This window comes from Macrotis lagotis, chromosome 2 (genome assembly GCF_037893015.1).
Source record: "Macrotis lagotis isolate mMagLag1 chromosome 2, bilby.v1.9.chrom.fasta, whole genome shotgun sequence".
In the NCBI taxonomy this organism is placed as follows: domain Eukaryota; kingdom Metazoa; phylum Chordata; class Mammalia; order Peramelemorphia; family Peramelidae; genus Macrotis; species Macrotis lagotis.
In genome coordinates this window covers 140,632,352-140,650,965 of record NC_133659.1, presented here as the reverse complement: position 1 = coordinate 140,650,965, position 18,614 = coordinate 140,632,352, and positions in this window count along the sequence as shown.

The window sequence follows — 18,614 nt, the reverse complement described above, 5'->3', positions numbered from 1 at the left end:
AGGGTAAAGGTAAAAGGTTGGAGCAAAATATATTATGCCTCAGTTAAAGTAAAAAAATCTAGGGTAGCAATCCTAATCTCAGATAAAGTAAAAACAAAAATCAATCTCATTAAAAGGGATAAGGAAGGAAACTTTATCTTCTTAAAAGGCACCATTGGTAATGAAGCTATATCACTACTAAACATATATGCACCTAGTGGTATAGCATCCAAAATCCTAGGGGAAAAACTGAGTGAATTACAAGGAGACATAGATAGCAAAACTTTAATAATGGGGGACCTCAACCTCCCTCTCTCAGAACTAGATAAATCTAACCACAAAATGAACAAGAAGCAAGTTAAGGTTAATGAAAACTTAGATTTGATAGACCTCTGGAGAAAACTTAATGGAGATAGAAAAGAATATACTTATTCTCAGCAGTACATGGAATCTACATCAAAATTGATCATGTACTAAGGCACAAAAATCTTATACTCAAATACAGAAATGCAGAAATAATAACTTCTCAGACTATGTTGCAATAAAAATTACATGTAATAAAGGGTCATTAAAGATAAGCCAAGAACTAATTGGAAATCAAATAACTTTATCTTAAATAATGGATGTAACAAACAGCAAATATGAGAAATAAAATATAATTATATCCAAGAAAATGATAATAACAAGACATCATATCAAAATTTATGGGATGCAGCCAAGGCAGTTTTGAGGAGAAACTTTATATCTCTAAATGCCTATATGAATAAAATAGATAAAGGGGAGATCAATGAATTGGTTATGCAACTAAAAATGCTAGAAAAAGAACAAATTAAACAACCTCAATTAAATACCAAATTAGAAATTCTGAAAATCAAGGGAGTAATTAATAAAATTGAAAGCAAGAAAACCATTAAGAGTTGGCTTTATGAAAAAGTGAATAAAATAGGCAAACCTTTGGTTAATCTGATTTTTTTTAAAAAAGAAAGAAGATAACCAAATTACTAATATCAAAAATAAAAGGATGAACTAACTGCCAATGAGAAGGAAATTAAAGAGATGATTCAGAGCTGCTTTGCTGAACTATATGCCAATAAATTTGATAACTTAAGTGAAAATAATGAATATCTATAAAAATACCAACTGCCCAGATTAACAGAAGAGGAAATAAATTATTTAACCTCATTACAGAAAAAGAAATTGAAGAAACCATCAATAAACATCCTAAGAAAAAGTCTCCAGGTCCAGATGGATTTACAAGGAGTGAATTCTACCAAAAATTAAAGGAACAATTACTTTCTATTCTTCATTAACTATTTTTAAAAATAGAAGAAGTTCTCTCAAACTCCTTTTATGATACAACATAATGCTGATACCTAAACTAGCAAGAACCAAAACAGACAAAGAAAATTACAGACTAGTCTCCTTAATGAATATGATGCAAAAATCTTAAATAAAATTTTAGTAATGAGACTACAACAAGTTATGGATAATACACCATGATCAGGTAGATTTATACTTGGTAGGCAGGGATGGTTCAACATTATGAAAACAGTCAATATAATTAAACATATCAGTAACAAAACCAACAGAAATCAAATGATTATCTCAATGCATGCTGGAAAAAAACCTTTGATAAAATACAAAATCCATTTTATTAAAAACACCAGAAAGTTTAGGAATAAATGGAGTTTTTAAAAAATAATAAATAGTATCTATCTAAAACCATCAACAAATATTGTATGTAATGGGAATAAACTTGGAACATTTCTAATAAAATCAGGTATGGAACAAGGGTGCCCATTATCACCATTACTATTCAATATAGTATTAGAAATGCTAGCAGTAGCAATAAGAGAAGTAAAAGAAGGAATCAGAATTGGCAATGAGGAAGCAAAACTTTCACAATTTGCAGCTGATATGATGGCATACCTAGAGAACCTGAGAAAATTATGTAAAAACTCATTGAAATAATTAAGAAATTCAGCAAAGTAGCAGGATATAAAATAAACCCACAGAAATCATCAGCATTTCTATAGATGAACAAAGCCTAAGAGCAAGAGATAGAAAGAAAAATTCCATTTAAAGTAACTATAGGCATCATTAAATACTTGGGAATCTACCTCCCAAGACAAACCCAGAAACTTTATGAACACAATTATAAAGCACGTCTCACCCAAATAAAATCAGATCTAAATAATTGGAAAACTGTCAAATGCGCATGGTTAGGTAGAACAAATATAATAAAAATGACAATCCTACCCAAATAAAATTGCTTATTCAGTGTCATGCCAATTAAACTATCAATTAACTACTTTACTGAGCTAGAAAAAACCTGGAGCAACAAAAGGGCAAGAATAGCAAGGGAACTAATAAAAAATATATAAAGGAAGGTGGCCTAGCTCTACCAGATCTAAAATTATACTATAAAGCAGCAGTCTTCAAAACTTCTCAGTACTGGTTAAGAAATAGAGTAATGTATCAGTGGATTAGGATAGGCTCAAAAGACGTCACAGCAAATGACTACAGCAACCTATTATTTGACAAACCCCAAAACATCAGCTTCTGGGATAAGAACTTACTATCTAACAAAAATTGTTGGGAAAACTGGAAGATAGTATAGCAGAAACTAGTCATAAATTTGCATCTCACACCTACCCAAATAAGGTCAAAATGGGTAAAAGATTTAGACATAAAGGACCATACCATTGATAAATTAATAGAGCAAGAAATACTTTATCAGATCTTTGGAAAGAGGATAAATGTATGACCAAACAAGAATTAGAACACATTATAAACTGCAAAATGAATGATTTTTGGCTATATTAAATTTAAAAATTTTGCACTAATAAAATCAATGCTGCCAAAATTAGAAGGAAAGCAGAAAATTGGGAAACAATATTTACAACAACGTCTCATTTCTAAAATATATACATAAATACATCAAATTTATAAGGTCAAAAATCATTTGCCAATTGATGAATGGTCAAAGAATAAGAACAAATAGTTTTCAAGTGAAGAAATTAAAGCTGTATATAATCATTTGAAAAAATGCTCCTAATTATTATTGATTAGAGAAATGCAAATTAAAACAGTAATAGGTATCATGTCACACCTATTAAATTGACAAAGATGAGAAAAAGAGAAAATGATCAATGTTGGAGAAACTGTGGGAGGGTTGGGACATTGATGCATTGCTGGTAGAGTTGTGAATGGATCCAACCTTTCTGAAGAGCAATATGGAACTATGCCCAAAGAGCAATAAAACTGTTCATACCCTTTGACCCAGCAATTCCAATTCTAGGTCTATATCCAAAAGAAATAATTATAAAAGGGAAAAGTCCTACATGTTACAAAATATTCTTCCTAATCCTAATTCCTCATACTGAAAATGACTAATTTTTAATTTATAAAAATATGTATGTACAATTGATTGTTTGCTGCTGAGGGGAGGGGGTGGGAAGGGAGGGTGGGAGGAAATTTTGTAACTTAAAAATATACATGTACATATGGATGAAAATAAATTTTAAAAAGTGAGAAAAGTTCCACATGTTATAAAATATTCATAGTAGCTATTTTTGTAGTGACAAAAATTGGAAATTGAAGGGATGCCCATCCATTGGGAAATAATTGAACAAGTTATGGTATATGAATGAACACTATTGTTCTATAAGAAACCATAAAAAAACCAGCAACAGCTTGAAGGGGTGGTAAGAGAATTCTGCTACACCAGAATGAGTGTGGAGTGAGGAGCACTGGTCACAGAATCTGCACTGAGAATCTGGAGAAAGCAACCTACACCCCCATAGATAGTAAGCTGTCAGGGAAGACTGCAGAAATTTCTCTGCTCTCCCTCAGGGTAGGATTCTGCTGCTAGCCTACACTCAGATCCAGGTCACAGTTTGGGCTTCTGTACTAAGATAGCAGGATCCTCCTTATAGCCCCAGGGCAGAGAGAAGTACAGGGGCCATCTACATATCAAAGCAAGGCAAAAGAGCATAAGACCTTAGATGAATAAAGGTTCCAATGGGGTTTCCCCCAAAAAATCTCCAAAGTCTTGGAAGTGCTGTCTTGGGATGAGGAAATGAGTAAACAACAGAAAAAGAAGAATCTGACCATAGAGAATTATTTAGTCCCATGGAAGATCAAAGTACATACTCAGATAATGACAAAATTGAAGCTTGCATCCAAGACCTCCAAGAGAAATAGAAAAATGGGCTCAGACTATTGATGAGCTCAAAAAAGACTTTGGAAAGCAATTAAGGGAAAAGGTGGAAAAATTGGGAGGAGAAATGAGAGCGATGCAGAAAAATCATGAAAAATAAATCAACAGCTTGGTGAAAGATATACAAAAAAATACTGAAGAAAATAATATGTTAAAAACCAGTTTAAGCCTAATGGAAAAAGCAAAACAAAAGGCAAATGAGGAGAAGAATGCCTTAAAAAGCAGAATTGGCCAGCTGGAAAAGGAGATAAAAAAGTTCTCTGAAGAAAATAACTCCTTCAAATGCAGAATGAAACTAAAGGAAGCTGATGACTTTTCAAGAAATCAGGAAGAAATGAAACTTCCAAAAAAGCCCCAAATTAGAAGAAAATGTGAAATATCTCATTGGAAAAAACAACGGATCTCGAAAAACAGATGCAGGAGAAATAATTTAAAAATTATTGGGCTATCTGAAAGCCATGACCAGGAGAAGAGCCTAGACTTCATTTTTCAAGAAATAATACAACAAAATTGCCCTGAGATCCTAGAAACAGAGGGTAAAATAGAAATCAAGAGAATTCACCAGTCACCTCCTGAAAGAGATACCAAAAGAAAAACTTCCAGGAAAATTATAGACAAATTCCAAAACTTCCTAATCTAAGAGAAAATTCTAAAAACTTCCAGTAACAAACAATTCAACTACCAAGGCTCCATAGTCAGGATTACACAGGATCTGGCAGCATCTACATTAAGGGTTCATAGGGATTGCAATATGATATTCTGGAAGGCAAAAGATCTTGGTTTACAACTGAGAATCAATCATCCAGCAAAACTGAACATCCTCTTTCAGGGGGAAAAGATGGACTTTCAATGAAACAGGGGACTTTCAAACTTTCCTAGTGAAACAACCAGATCTGAACAGTAAGTTTGATCTCCAAGTACAGGACTCTGGTGAACCATAGAGGGGGTGGAAGAGAAGGACTAAGTATGAGGAACTTAATGATATTGAATTGTTTCTGTTGCTGCATGAGGAGAAGATATTGATAACTCATATGAACTTTCTCATTTATAAGAGCTGTTAGAAGGAGCATATATAGTTAGGACACAGGAAGGAGCAGATGGTATAATATAGTAAAAAAAGATGGAGTCAATGGGTGATAAAGGAAAGTACTGGGAGGAATGAAAAGGAGATGAAGAAGAAGCTAAGAAATTTCACATAAGAGCCAAGGGGGAATAAGTGAGCCTTCATTCTCATCATAAATGTCTCAGGGAGGAAATAACATATACATTTAACAAGGTGAGAAAATCTATCTTACCCTAGTGAAAAATAAGAAGAAAGGGATGGGATAAGGGGGAATGGGAGGGGGGAATAGGTGATAGAAGAGAGGGAAGATCAAGGGAGAGAGTACTCAGATTCAACACACTTTTGGATAGGGCCAAGAAGAAAGGACAGAGACAGAATACAATAAATGAGAGTGGGGAGAAATACAGTGGAGGTACAGCTAATAATAGCAACTGTGGGAAAAATATTGAAGCAACTTCTCTAGTGGACTTATGATAAAGAAAGGAACTCACCCCAGAGACAGAGTCATTGGAATCTGAACACAGACTGAAGTACATTTTTTTCTCTCTCTCTATTATTGAGGTTTCTCATCTTCTTGGGGGGAGGGGGGGTTTATGTTTACTCTTATAACACATTCAATTTGCAACAATGTAAAGACTATCAGACAGCCTTCTGTGGGGGGGAGGGGGGAAATTGTAAAATTCAAAAACCTTACAAAAATGATAGGTATATATTACTATTGTATATAACTGGAAAACAAATTAAATGTTAACAATCAAAAACAACCAAAGAAAGAAACCATAAATGGTAGAACTCTAGAGAAGCATGGAAAGAATTACAGGATCTGACAATGAGGGAAGGGAGCAAAACCAAGAGAACATCTATATTAACAACATCATTGTGAGTTAATCAACCTTGAGGGATGCAGCTCCTCCCAGCATTTCAGAGAGCTACCTATTAGACCAACTATGCGCCATGCTATCCCCATCGAGAGGAAGGAAAATAAAACATAGCAACCAAAACAAAACAAAAACCCTTTAGAATCTAATCAACACTCCATTCACTTTTTAAAAAAAAATCTCTTAAGTATTTCTTTCCCTTAATCCTAATTTCTCATTTGGAAAATGGCTAATCTGTAAACATATTTAACACAAATGTGTATATGTGCAATATTTACCTGACTGTTCACCATTGAGAGAAGGGAGATGGGAAGGGAGGGTAGAAGAAAATCATGTAACTTAAAAATATGCCTATGCACAAGGATCAATATTGAAAATCTTTCATAAAATGTGTCTGGAAAAATAAAATATCAAGAAAAAAGAAAGTTGGCAAAAAACTTTGTATTGATTTAGTAGACTATAGGAGAGGTTTGAAGTGATTGGGTCTGAGGAATGATATGAGCTAATTGTTTTTGTTGTTATTTTATTTGTTTTGTTTTTGTCTAGAGTTGTAATTCTACAGATGTAGACTTGTGGTGAGTAAAATCTCTCTAATAATGAAGATGGGCAACATTTACTAGAATCCTATTTGAAGCATAAGTGATGTGTCATAAGCAGAATGCAAACTTAAGTTTTCTTTATTCTGAGTCTGATTTTGTACCACCATGATGCTTTTAACAATAGTGTAGGAGAAAAATTAATTTAGCTACAGTACAAGAATTGATCATAAAGACAAGAAACTGAATTCAGGCTGACTGGTTATATTGGGGGCAATTACAATTTGCCAGATTTGTGATTTTGAAGCTCTGTATATCAGGAGGATCACAATAGGAATCAAAAGGAGAGAACCAATGAAAATAAAATTATAGTAGAAAACTTAAATTTTTACAACTGATTAGATTTGTAAGCTGTTGTGAGGTTGTTCAAATTCAAGGGAAGGTATTGACCAACACGGATGCAACAAGAACAACAATGCACCAAAAAAAAAAAAAAAAAAAAAGACTAGTTCTTCAAGTTGTTAGCTACCTGTAGTTTTTCAGTCCTTGAATCCAGACTCTCTTTAATGTGATGCTGTCTGATTTTTTTGGTACATCTCACTACTCCCAGTCCGTGTTCCAGACCAAATAGAGTTTAAGAACTCCTGTCCCATACACATCTCATGCTCTAAATGTTGAAATTTTCAACTCTGCTGTTGAAATTCTATTCTATTCACATTTTAAGAATCAGATCAAATTCACTTCTTCAAAGAAGTCATCCCTGATCCAAACAGCTGGAAAAGAACATTTGCTCCTCAGATTCTAAAGAATATTTTGCTATGTCAGGATGAAAGCAGGGTGTTTGCCTCCCAAAATACTGTCCCAAAGGTATTTAAAGAGTGTATATATTTGTGTATGTGTACATATGTATGCCTTTCTGGGTGTGCTCCTGATAGCTTCTTTGCATAGATGAGAACCAAGAGAGGAGAAGACAATGTCCTTTCTTTTTTCACTGAGTTTGTAAGCTAAGTTGGATTCATTTGCATACCAAATAGGGAAGATCTTGGGAATGAAGTGGACTTTGTACCCCAGCATCCACATAGTTCTTGTGATGTGTAATAAAATGAAACTCTCTTTTTTTCCTTAGAGAGGAAAAATATCTCTAAGTTTTATTAAATATTGGCTAAACAAACTTGGGGGGAGACATTTTTATGATTTTCCCAAGTTAATATGCAAAATGTCACTGTTAAGAGTCTGATAAGCAACTTATATAGACAATTCAAAGAAATAAGTGAGACATTTCCGGATAAGTGGTCAAAGCTTATGAATAAGCAGTTCTTAAAAACAAAAACAACCAAAAAACAAAAAAGGTGGACATTAAGAATAATTTAAAGACTGTTGCATAATATTTATGACAGGAGGCATAATCAAAACAAAGATGGCAAAAGATGAAAATAGTAAATTTGGGGGATATTTGGTGAAAAGCCAGCACACTAATTCATTGTTGGTGAAACTCTGAATGATTCTTCCTTTCTGGAAAGCAATTTCAAATTACTTGAAGATCTTGGGTAGCTAAAATGTTCATGTAATTTGATCCACAGATTTCAGTTTTAAGTATTTAACATAGGAAAATAAAGACAAAAAGAAATATTTACTAAACACCAAAATATTTTTTATACCAAAGAACTGGAAACAAAAGAAAAAAGAAGGTCCCCATCAATTAAAGGAAATACTAAGTAAATTGTGGTTGAGATTGATTGATGATGATGTTTGTCCTTCATTCTTTTTTTTTTAGGTGTTTTTTTTTGCAAGGCAAATGGGGTTAAGTGGCTTGCCCAAGGCCACACAACTAGGTAATTATTAAGTGTCTGAAATCAAATTTGAACCCAGGTCCTCCTGACTCCAGGGCCGGTGCTTTATCCACTGTGCCACCTAGCCGCCCCTGTCCTTCATTCTTGAAGAAGATCAGGAGATTAGGGAGATGGTGCTATAATATGTGAGTTGATTTAAAAGAAAGGATGCTGTGCAAAGTAACTAGTCTCACTTTCTCCTTCAGAGTCTTCTGGATCCAGTGGCCAGATATGGATCAGGATGACAACAAATGCTTTTGGATGCAATGGGACCTTTTTAAAGCAAGGACTTTCCAAGGTTACAGGATGACAAAGACAACACCCATCCAGTGATTGAGATTAGGTAAGAGAGGAAAAAGGAAAAGAGACCAAGAATGGCCACTCTAGACAAAAAATGAAGTAAGATCCTCAGGGTTTCTCAGTGACAATAATAATAATAATAATAATAATAATAATAATAATAATAATAATATATTTGTGCTATAAGGAGCAATGAATCTCATGAATCTCATAAATGCAGAATAGCATGAAAATACATACAGGAAGCAATACAAAGTGACCTAAGAAAAACCAGGAAAATTATTCATAATGAGTACATTAACACAGGCAATTGAAACTAAATGTCATAATGACCAAGTTTTGCTCCAAGAAAAGCATATGAAAAGTTGCATCACCCCAATGCTATGAGTGTAATACAATGCTTATACTGTAATCCTTTGTTATTTTGCTCAGCGTCATTGTATTTTTTAAATGCTTCATTGTTGTTCAGTCATGTCAGTGATGCCCAACTCTTCATGATCCAATTTGAGGTTCTCTTGGCAAAAATACTAGAATGGTTTGCCATTTCTTTCTTCAGCTCACTTTACTAATGAGGAAACTGAGGCAAACAGGGCTAAATAACTTGCCCAGGGACACACACACACTCTTAATAGTTGAGGTAGTACCTCAAAACTGAGGTTGATTCGAAACCATGAAGATGAGTCTACCTGATTCCAGATTTGGTACTCTATCCACTAAGTAACCTAGTTACCTAATTCTTCATTTAAAAAGGTACAATTCTCTGGGAGAGACTTAGAAGAGGGAGATAGTATGAAGATTTCTTATAAAAACAAATAAATTAATAAATTTATAAAATAATTCTGCCTAATGAAGAATGATAATGCCTTTATATTGAGGTAAATTGAAAGTAATAAAAAATATTTGAGTTTTATAAAAGTTATTTTAAGACCAACATTAATTTTATGAGCACTTTCCTAAGGAAGAGACTGACAAAGAGGAGAAAAACTTATGGGTGACCTAAGGATCATTTATATTAGGCTTATTTTAAAAGTTAGACAGCATCTTTCAGGTTTTTGAAGAACACAATTTGTAGGGAAAGTGGGAGAAGTTGGTATAATAATATATATTTACTTCTGGCAAAATAATTTTAAAATAAAAGCTGATGGGAGAATCCCCTGAAATGTGTTTGGAGGCACAGAATCATCATGAAGGTTTAGATAGGCATTACTATGGAATAATAACCCTAATTTGGATACACATTTATGAATATGGACTGTGATTCATCCCCACTCTTTGTGAGTTCATAATATTCATAAGATCATAGAGTTTTAGAACCAGAAGAAGCCTTAGAGTTAAACTAAACGAATTCCCTTCACCTGTTAGAAAAAGAAAATGGACAAGAGTTTGCATGGTTTATCCACAGTACTGGTGCCAGAATTTAAACAAAGGTCTTTGAATTTCAAATTCACTTATTCTACTGTAGACTGGTGCCCCCAATGAAAGATTTTGTTTTAATCTGAGGGACACTTATCTTGACTTTTCTTGGACAAACATTTAACAAAATATGGTAATTTATGGGAATAAAGAGTTGGCCACCTTTTAAGAGAGAAGTTTTCTAGTTTTTGTATATTAACATATAGGGGCTTAGTTTGCCAGTGTAGATGACCCTAAACAGACAATGGTATAAGTGAAAAGCCTAGAGAAGAAAGTAAGATAGAATAATGAAAAGATATAATTAGATAAAGGAATCTGAGATGAGAAGAGACAATGAATGCATAGATTTTTTTTTGAAAGCAACAAGGACATTAAGATAGAACTCTCTGAAGATATTAACAGCATTTTTGAATCAGAGGTGTGAATTCTCAAGACTATTTAGATCTAGATCCAATATATTTCTTTAAAACTACTCTTCTTTGTAATCTGGCCAAATGGGATCTTGGAACCAAAATATCCATGCATACTTACTAGTCATCTGTCCTTTCCATGTGTGCCTTAAACATATTATCCTTCATAATGAGTATTTTCTGTAGAGATGTCCTTTCCCACTAGTGAAAATATAACTGGGGGAGGGGGGCAATATTTTCTTATAATTTTGTTTGATAACTGTTTAATTTAAATGTGTTTTTTTTTCAATTAATTTGTTCACTATTTGGCAAAAATATACACAGTTTTGGAGGCTTTTTGAGTAGATGCTGACCCATGCAGTACCTTGAACCAAGTGGTAGGATTTTGGGAAGCCAATATTTAATACTAGAAACCCTGTTTTGCCTTCTTCATATTTTAAAGATCAAAGATCAAAGCTTCCTTTAATATAATAATAACAATAATAATAAACATTTATATAATACTTGTATCCTTATATAATACTTGCAAAATATTTTATAACATATAAGATATACTTTTATCTCTGTTATATATATAGTTATTATTTTCTACTTTATGCTGTAGTAAATAGATACATTTAAATATGTCTATATTGACTGTTCTATCATTATCTACCTATCTGTTTCACCTAGATTATAAAATTCATTAAGACAGTGAACAAGCTTTATTTATTTTTTCATCTCTAGATCCTAGATCAGTGTTTAACGTGTTAGTTTCTTAATGTGATAGAACAGTAGTTTCCTAGTATAACTTCGCTTTCTCTGACATAGCTCTCTCCCTACATACAAACCCTCACAACTTCCTTTGACCTCAGTTTCCCTAGCAATTTTCCTGTTGAAGTTTACATTGCCTCCATGAAATCTAATTGGTCTCAGTTTTTCCCAAGTAGCTTTCTGGCCTCTGATCAATAAATTTCAGAAGCCAAAAAGTTCCAAGCCTCTCCATCTTGGGTGACTGCTCCAGAGCACATAAATCACTATTCCCTGGTGACTGACTTACCAGACATGAATCAAGATAGAGACAAGGTGGGCCACATACTGAGAAGCTATGTGCCTCTATATCTTTGCTGTATAAAAACTTTCTTCTTTTTTAAATGTTAATGCCTCAATTCCTGTCAACATCATAAACTAAGAGAGAAGTGGCTACCACACCAATTTGTACATTGTACAATTGTACATTGCATTGAATTGACTCCTCTAAACCAATATACTATATTCCAAGAAATCATTTCTCCTCCACAGCTGATAGTTTGGATGCTTCCTAGGTACATTGAATTCATCAATATCCCTTTATTTATGCTGTTTTGTACACAAAAATCTTATTCTCATATATTCATGATCTTATAGTCATATTTCTTGTAGATATTATCACTCCCTTAAATTATTCTCTCCTCATTTTATATGCAAGAGCCCTCAAAAATTGCCTTGTTTTCAGACATAGTCAAACTGAGGCCCACTGGAAGTAAAACTGAATTTTGAAAACTGAAAGTGTATCATAATCACACTGAGGAATTCAGAGGGGGGAAAGACTAAATTGCATTCATATACAAATGACTATCATCTTCTCCCTTTAAAGAGCTATCAAGGAGTAAAACTTTCACACTTATTTGTGTGTTATATTAGTAAATATAAAATACCCAGAGACTCTGCTTCAGAAGTTATAATGACTAGGTGTTACTGCTTTCTCTAGTCATTGCTTTGATGAGATCTAACGATACTTGGCCAAAAGATCAAAGACAGATGTCTCTAGAAGAAATAACTTCTAATGGTTCTCTTGCAGATATACCATAAGAGAAGGAATGTTTTAGAGTGATAAACAGAAGATGCCATATCAGGAAATCTCTACTTTAGATGAAAATATGGTGGTTTCAACAATTATGGTGGCAGGAATTCACCTTGACCTTGCTCTATAATTCTTTTGCATTGATAAAAATGCTTTAAAAATAGTGGAAAATTGAAGCAAATAGTGCAAAATTCAAAATAGTGATTTTTTGATTTACTAAGTCCTCAAAATCATATGGATAGATACATTTAAATATGTCTATAGATCTAGATCCAATATATTTCTTTAAAACTACTCTTCTTTGTAATCTGGCCAAATGGGATCTTGGAACCAAAATATCCATGCATACTTACTAGTCATCTGTCCTTTCCATGTGTGCCTTAAACATATTATCCTTCATAATGAGTATTTTCTGTAGAGATATCCTATAATTCTTGACATTTCATTCTCTTAGAAATTCAACAAGACTAACTCCGATGTAACAATGGAGTTACATCCAGAATTATAAAAGTATGACAGATAATATTGACCTGTTTTCTCTATCCATCTGTTTAAGTATATATTTTGAAAAAAATACATTAAAGGGAGCTGAATTGGGAATGGGGGGGCAGTAGAAGGTATTAGGTGAGATCATCATGCTCTCATATGGGATAGAAAAGTGGTGGTGAAGTCTGAGGAATGAAAAATAGGACTTCCTCAATATGGAAGTTTCAGGAGGAGTTCACCTTTGGAAGAAGAGTTCTATAAATATGCAAGGAGAAAGTATCTAAGGCATAGTGGTACAAAATGGACAATATTCATAGCTTGGCCCTTGTTTACCTTTCTATTTCTTCCACATTGTACTACTCTATACATACTGTGTCTCTGTCATACTTGCCTCCATCCTAATCCTCAGAGACAACATTCTTAGCATGCTTAAACTAGCTATCTCTAGAGCATGAAATGATCTACCTTCTCACTTCTATTTCATATTCTTTGTGGTTCCTTTTAAGTCATAGATCAAATGCTACCTTCTCTTCAGGAACCCAAACTGCTAATAGACTTAGGTAGAGTCTTTTGTAATACCCAATTGACATTCTCAGGAACTCTGAGGAGCTTTCTCAGAGGGAAAGCTATAGCCATCACCAAGATGCTCTCACTCATAGGGTGCTAATGGAAAACCCTAGTGAAGAAGATAGATTCCTACTCCTCACAAGTGTGCTTTCCATTTACAAAGAAATCAGTTAAAATAATACAAATCATTTATAAACAGGAAAGTTATTAAATGAGAAACCAAAACAATAATTCACTAAGCAGAAAAACAAATAAGAATTAGTATAACATTTAATCAAAAGAAAGAAAAACCAAAAATAATATACTAAAATACTCTATGTACAAAACTCATACATATTTTTTCACTTCTATACATAGTCTATAGAGTAGAATGAGCACATTCTTACCAAAAACTCACAAGGAAACACATGAGTAAAGAAATTAATGGAGCCAGAACAATTCACATAACATTTACCCACAGGTCTTAATGCTCTTGGTTTCTTTAATAACAGTTGCCACAATGCTTCAACTTCTAAGTAAAACTGCAACTTAACATTTAGTTCTGAAATTTATTTGAATTCATTTGCATGTCAAAGTAAGGAAGATCTTGTGAATGAAATGGGTTTATGATAAAAAAGAAAGAGAGAAAGAAAATGAAACAGCATAAGAACAAACATTTGAAAAGCGCAATATTCTACACTCAGAGTCTTTCTTTTCTTGTGTACAATAGGATAAAAATGTTTCCTTTGTGATCTAATGGCCATTCAAACTTTATGGCACCAGTTTCATTGTATATAGAATTTTCCTGGTTCTTCTTAGGTCATTTTTGCGTCACTTTATATATTCATTTTCATGTTACTCTGCATTCATCATATTTATTGTTCATTACAGCACAATAGTCTTCCATTGAAATTATGTTAAATTTTTTATCATTTCCTTGAATTCTCTGGGAGAGGTTTAGAACAGGGATGTTGTAGGAAATGCAAGTGATATAAAAACTAAAGGGATTAATAGAATTTTTAAAAATGATTCTTGCTTCTTCATTGGAAAAACAAAATTATCACTCTTTGCAGATGATATGATATAACACTTAAAGAATCTTAGAGAATCAACTAAAATACTAGTTGAAACAATTAACAATATCTGCAAAGTTGTAGCCTACAAAATAAACTGAAATAGATCATCAGCATATCCTACCAACAAAAGATATAAGAGAAGAAATAGAAATTCCTTTTAAAATAATAGACAATACAAAACTTCAGGAGTATACATGCCAAGACAAACTCAGAAATTATATGAAAACAATTACAAAACAAGATAGATCTCAACAACTGGAGAAATATTCATTGTTCATGGGTAGGCTGAACCAATATAATAAAAATGAAAATCTACCTGTTAATTTACTTATTCTTTGCCATACCAATCAAGCTACCAAAGAATTATCTTGTCGAACTAGATAAAATAATAACAAATTTAATCTGGAAGAATAAAGGTCAAGAATATCAAGGAGGGGGTAGCTATGTGGCATAGTGGATAGAGTATTGGCCTTGGAGTCAGGAGTACCTGAGTTCAAATCTGACCTCAGACACTTAATAATTACCTAGCTGTGTGGCCTTGGGCAAGCCACTTAACCCCATTTGCCTTGCAAAAACCTAAAAAAATAAAAAAGATAAAAAAAAGACTATCAAGGAAATAAGTAAATGAAGGAAGGAAGAGAGGCAGCTTAGCAGACCTAGATTTCAAACTATAACACAAATGGATAATCATCAAAACAATCTAGTACCAGCTAAGAAATAGAGTGGTGCATCATTAGAATAAATTAGGTACACAATACACAATGGTAAATAACCATAGTAATTCAATGTTTGATAACCTCAACGATCCTCATTTTGGTGGTAAGAACTCAACATTTGGCAAAAATTGCTGGAAAAATTGCAAAGCAATTTGACAGAAACTAGGCACAAATCAACATCTCACACTATGTAACAGGATAAAGTCAAAATGGATTAATAATTAGACCTAAGGATGTTATCATTAATAAATTAGGGGACCATGGGAAAAAATGTGCCTTTTATTTCTATTGATTAGGCAAGAGTTTATGACTAAACAAGAGCTAGAGCTCTATGGGAAATAAAATAGATAATTTTGATTACATGAAATTAAAAAGTTTTTCTAAAACAAATGCACCAAAAATTAGAAGCAAAAACAGGAAACTGGAGGAAATTTTCATGAGACATTTCTGATAAAGACCTCACTTCTCAAATATATAAGACACTGAGTCAAACATGTAAAAATGAGCCATTACATATGTGAAACACCATCATTACATAAGTACATCAATTGACTTTCAATGACATGAATAGAATCTCTTCACATTCCTTCATATTTGCCTCTTTCCTACCATTCTCATTTCTTCTCTCTCTCCTAATTTCTTTCTTTTTTTGTTCTTTCATATGATTACACATGCATGCCATTAATATATGGAACATCTATTTGTCAAAATTGTACTCTCCCTTTCAAACACTGACTCTCTTGGACTCATCAGTATCCCTGTACTCATACTCTTGATGTATCTTGCAAACAAAATCTCACTCTCACATGTTCATGATCTCATAATCATAATTTATTGCAGATGCTGTCAGTTTCTTGAATTATATCTCTCCTCATTTTATATGAAAAATCTCTCAAAAATTGCCTTGATTTTAGACTCATTCAAACTCACATACATATCACAGGTCCAGAGTAGGTAAGTAACATTGAACCATGGAAACTGAAAGGGTGCTGAAATATTGAAATACTGAGGTGCTCAAAGAGGAAAAGAAAATCACTGAATTGCACCACTTTTCTGGGATATATAATATATGATCATAATCTCCCTCTCCCTTAAGTAAAAGGATTATCATGAAAATAAACTTTACAGAATTGTGTTTGTGTTATGTTAGTAGATATAAAATGCTCAGTGACTTCACTTTAACAGGTTTAGTGAGAAGTTAATGCCTTCTCTTTTTCCTGTCTCTGCTGAGGCCCAAAGAGACAGCCAACTTCTAATGGTTCTATTATTATGAAGCCACAATGTAAGGAATGTTTCCATAGTTATCAAACTAGAAATGTCACACTAGGACATCTCTACTTGGGTGAAAACAGTACTATGACCATGATTATGATGACAAGAATGCAACTAGTCTTAGCTCCATAATTCCTATGCAAAATTATCATGTTAAAATTAGTGAAAAATATCTTTTAATAGTAAAAAACTCAAAATATGCTCTTTCCCCTCCCTACTAAATCCTCAAAGTCTTCTTGATAAAAATGGTCATGGCAATTCTTGATTTATTATTCCCTTAGAATTCTGCAGAATTAACTCCTGTATGTAGAGTTACATGTTGACCAATGAAAACATGCCAGATAATATTTTCCAGCTTTCTCTAATCATGTTTCAGAACACACTTTGAAATGTTACTACCCTTTCATTCTTATCCATTACTTTTGCAGCTGCTCCTACTCTCCCTTTCTTTGTCTGATCTCTCTTTTCAAAACAATTATGAGCAAGAAAAATTTGGAGAGAAAATTTCCTCAACCTGAAAAGAGGGGTTGGAGTGGGTGCTGAAAATTTGAAAGAGACACTGGCCCTTCCATCTAAAGTGGGTTAAAACAGCTTTGGGATAATGTAGTTTTGATTTGGAACCAAGAGAAATGACACTTTGTGATGAGAGAAGTATAGAAATTTTTAAAAGAGAAAACTATTAGAGAAACCAAAACCAGAATAAGCAAAGACCACAAAAATAATTTAAGGAATAGAAATATAGTTGTCTACAAAATTAAATAAAAATAATAAAGATTTATCATTGGCATTCACAGGCACTATAATATGTGAAAAAGAAAGACTGATAGTTTGCTTTGTACGAATGCTTTACCCGAAGGTATTAATATCTTCTGTATGTAGTATAGGTTTTCCTGAGAAAATTAAATGTTTTTAATAAGAAAATTTAACAAAAGGATTAGTGATATAGGATAAAGTTGCTAAAGAATCCTTAAGTGTAAAAAAAAAGCCTATTACAGAACAAAAATTAATGCAACTTGCAATGATTGATACAGTTGAAAATATTCTTAGCAGATCATACATACAACACTTTTGGATGGTTCCACTTGTAGCTAATATAATGTGAAGAAAAGCCTATATATATGTATATATATATATATATATATATATATATATATATATATATCTTCAATCAATTAAATGAGAAACTAAGATCTATTCTATTTCACTGCAGGTAAATAAAACTACAGATGCAGTAAAAGATGAATATCTAATTATTATATGTATAATATATTGTTTAAACGGACATAGGACATTATTTTGCAAGTTGATTAATAATAATAATATTATTATAACATTTATGTGGCCCTTCAAGGTTGTAAAGAGCTTTAAAGTTATCTCATTTTATCTTTGCAAGAATCTGGGAGATATGTGCTGTTATTATTTCTATTCTGCAGATAAGAAAACTAAGGCAGAGGCAATTAAATGACTTGCCTAGGGTAACACTGTTATTGTATCAGGAGTCAGATTTTAACTAAGGTCTTTTTAACTCCAAGTCTAGTATTCAGTCTACTTTACTACCTAGAAATTTTTAGCATAATTAATAGATATTTAAAATAAAAATGATACATTGCTTATAGTTGACTTTGCATTAATGTAATGAAACTTCAGGAAGAAATGCATTATTTACACTAGGTACTTTGCCAGATGAGAGGATGCTTAATGGCATTCAAAGCCTCTTCTTCAGTAATAAACTCTGTTAGAGAAGGATTGACTTCAACCTGTGGTAGCATTAAAAAAAGAAAAAAATGTGCTATCTTAAATTTTAAAATATATATATATATATATATATATGTAAAATAGCTAATTTTGATTGTATGAAATTTAAAAGCTTTTAAATAAACAAAATAATACAGGATTAGAAGAGAAATAACTAATCTGTAGAACATTTGAATCAAAGGTTTCTAAGTAGAGGCTGTTATCTAAGATATAGAAAGATCTAAAAGACCTATATATAACTGAGTCATTCCCAGTGGGTAACTTTTAATAGTATGTGAATGTATATTTCTCAAAAGATTTACAAATTATCA